The following is a 3,671-nucleotide window of genomic DNA, read 5'->3' as shown; positions in this document are numbered from 1 at the left end:
ATTCGCTTCGCTCGGTGGTCTGGGCTGGGCTGTAGTTGTCATTGGGATGCAGGTGGCTCTCGGTCGAGCAGGGCCGAGGGAGAGCTCATGGTCTGAATCTTGCACCTTCTGGCATGCTGGCAGGCAACTGGACCCCTGCGCACCCTTGCTAGAGCCAGCAGGCTCCCACATGGGCGCGGGAGTCCTTTCCTGCAAGAAGATGCTGGAGGGTGGCCTACCAGAAGTTGTGAAGAATTGACTTTATTTTCAAGGGGACTGTAGACAACGTCCCATCTATTCCTAGACTTCCGAACGGTGGTAGAGTGTGCTTGTTGCAAAGTGCTGTGTGAGCATGGCTCGGATAAAGGGCCTTGTCCACTGCTGCAACAAAATGAACCGGAAAACAGGCTGGAGTGTCAACTTGCTCTGCTTATGTCCTGCACCAGTCCCTACCGGGCATGATGCTCTGAAGGGGCAAGAGGGATTTCAGCGGAGGAGCAGTACCTTCCCAAAGTTAAGTTCAAAGATTTATCTGTTTCAAAGGCAAGTCAGGCTAAGTTGCTTGGTTCTCCGTTGAAGGCTTGTCAGACCCAGCATGGTGATGGGTGTCCTCAAAGTATATTTCAACAAACCTTCGCCATCTTTTGTACTGGCAGGACATTGACTGTGCCCTTGCCCCCACTGCTTTACCAATGACAAGTTCATGCAGGTGTTTGATCTTTCAGGTGTTATGTCTGGAAGTTGTGTGTGAGGTTTTGTCTTTAAGAACAGATTAGACAAACACCTGTCTAGACGCTTTAGACAAATACTCCTGCCTTGAGTAGGGCATTGGACTAGATGACCCTGGAGATGCCTTTCAGGCCTATTTTTTCTAGGATTCTGTGATGGTTGTTAGTCTCTTTTATTTGGGGAAATAATCTTACCTTAATCACACGTCGTGCTTGGAGACCCTCAGGTTCACCAGTGTGCAAATCGGCATTAGGATGGTTTGGCTTTACTTACTGCTCTGCTCATGTTTAGGTGTGAGCGCTGCTGCGTGTGCGCCCTGAAAGGGATGTTCTTCCTTGTCTAGCTTTTCTGCCCAGTTTTCTGGATAATTAGATACCTGCCCTGAGACCCAGCCCCAGTCCCAGGTGCTGTTTAGTGACAGCCACAACCTTCAGCAGCCTTTGCAACCAGTGCTGAAAAATCCTCGTTACTACCGCCACGGGCTGTTTAGTGCCACAGACCAGTTCAGACGCACTGTCCCTTGGCTCCTGTTTTCTGGAGTCCCCTGCACTGGCCCAAGTGGCACTTACAGAGCTGTGTAACTATAGCCTTTAGTCCTCAGCTTGGGATTCAGCATAACTGCTCAGTTGCACGTACAGCTGGGAAAGTCCCAGCCCTGGAAAGGCAGAAAACCGCAGTTAGTGGCTGATAGAGGAGGGTGGGAGCCCAACAGGCAAAAGCATTTGCCCAGAGAGTGGAAGAAACCCTCACCCAGAGAGACTTGAACCTGCATGTCCTGCTTCCTAACAAATGGCTCTAACCACCTGGTCGCAGGCTAGGCAGAGCCTTAGCTTTCTCCATCCCACCCACTAATGGTGGCCCACTAAGCGTTTCTATGACAAATGTTTCTGGCGGAGTGAATTGTGTACCGAAGTTGGCGCCTGTGTCCTGCTCTGTGGGGCTGTCCCCACCACTGTTTCACTCGTTTCACGTGTAGTCACTTCTGTAGTGCAATAAGGACCTGTCAAACTTTCCACCCCAGCCCAGGGCAGCGCGTCCCTCCCCAACAGACTCACCAAGGTGGAGTCTGGTTCTTCCCTGGTTTTGCTTCAGGCTGATGCAGAAGTGGAGGCCAGGGGCGCAAGCGGGAGTGCGGGTCTGGTCTCTCCCCCACTCGACTAAGGGGAGACCATGCTTTCCTCCTGCAGAGTCGCAATGCCATGCCCAAACTCCAGATCACAGACTGGGGAACTGAGCCCTGGAGAGGTAGCTAACTGTCCCCAACAGACACGGAGGGGAGCAAGTCATGCTCTCCAAGCAAGAAAATGGGCCCACCCCAGCCATATCTGGGCTTAATTTCATCCATGCAGCCTTGACTTGAAGCTGAACCCAGGCCTGCTCTGGAAACTAAGCACGTTCCTCAGAGGGGCAGCTGCAGGACGGATCTCGGCCTTGTGCTACGACAGGTTTATCTCTGATTGCATGGGAATGGCTGGAAAGGGAGCGAAGCCTGCACGTGCGTTTCATTCTGCACCCGCTAGAGGCCCTTCCAACACTTAAAGACGAGGTGGGGATGGGATTCAAGCTGTGCGCACCAGGCTTGGCTTCATCGGACGGACTCCGGTGAGCAGGTCCACTGCACAACTTCTGCATCGTGCTCCAGCAACGGTGCACAAGATGCTACGAGGTGATGGAAGGAGGGTCTTCGCTCCATCCAACGGGCAAAGGAGTTTTATTTTTGGTTTTTAGCTTGTTTTTTTGTCTTTTGGATTTGTTTGTGCTGCAAAAAAAAAAAAAAAAATTGCATTTTCCAGAGAAATCCCTCCTGTGGGCTTTTTGCACTGGGAGGTCTATGCGAATGTAACCCTTCCTCCAGGTGACACCCCAGCCAGAGAGACGTGCTCTGCAACGTGCTGTCCCGAGAGGTAGAGCGAAGGGAGGTGGCAGGAGGAGGGTCTTCCTAAGATGAGCCTGATCTGAGGAGTGATCTTATTAATCCCCATCCCCAGGAGCAACCCTGCAGAGCTCTGCCCAAACCTCTGTGCCACCGGCAATTTGAAGTGAGCCTCTTAGCAGCGGAGACACTTCCCCACCTTGCAGAGCAGACAGGAAAGGTGTTAGCAGCTCCTTCCTCCTTGCTCCCAACCTGGCAATGGTGAGGGCATGTAGCTGCTTGAATCCAGCAGCAGGGATGGGAGAGAACTGAAAAGAGAAGGGGGCTTTGCCCTCCCTCTCGTCACGCTGCCTTGGTGCCAAGCCGTGGTACGACAGGCTGGTACCTCCCATACTGCTACCACTGCTCAGTGTGCTGCGTGAGTGGTGCCAACATCAGAAGCGGGTTCACTCCCAAATCCATGCTCCCAGCTGCCAGCAAGGCCTGGTCCATTTACAACTGGCTGCTGTCTTCTGCAGCCCTACCGGTTGGGGAGGGCTGGCCTAGTCTGTATGCTGGCTGCTGGAGGGAGGGTTGCCCAAACTGGAGCTCTGGCTTGCAACGAGGTGGCAGGGCACGAGCCGCAGTCCGACAGCTGCCCTTTCCCAGCCCTCTTCATGTGCTCGCTGCACACTGAAGAAGAGTGGCTTGGTGTGTACACAGGCCGTGCCACCGAGACTCGAAGCATTGCAGCGGAGGTGGCAGAGATGTCCGCAGCTTCCTCTTGGTTTCTAAGCCATCCGCTGCAGGAAACCCGACAGCGTGAGAGCGGCCCCTGGGCTGTGCGGAGGCAGGCTAGAGACAGCCCCTTCCCTCTGTGGCTGCCACTCCTGAATAACCACTCGCACGCCTGCCCGCGGAGACCGAAATCAGCTTTATTCACAATCACAGTTACCCAATTGTCACAACGAATGGATTGGTTTTCTTTTTTGTTGTTGTTTTTTCTTCTCTTTAACAGAACACAAACCGGTTTAAAAGAAAGCGCTGAAATGCAGGTGACATCAAAACACCTTGTCGTGACTTAGGAGCCGACACAAACCCAACAGCAAAA

Source organism: Gavialis gangeticus, unplaced genomic scaffold (genome assembly GCF_001723915.1).
Source record: "Gavialis gangeticus isolate Ggan-Ray unplaced genomic scaffold, GavGan_comp1, whole genome shotgun sequence".
In the NCBI taxonomy this organism is placed as follows: Eukaryota; Metazoa; Chordata; order Crocodylia; family Gavialidae; genus Gavialis; species Gavialis gangeticus.
The sequence above is the reverse complement of the archived record's forward strand: the minus strand, read 5'-3'. Positions refer to the sequence as shown.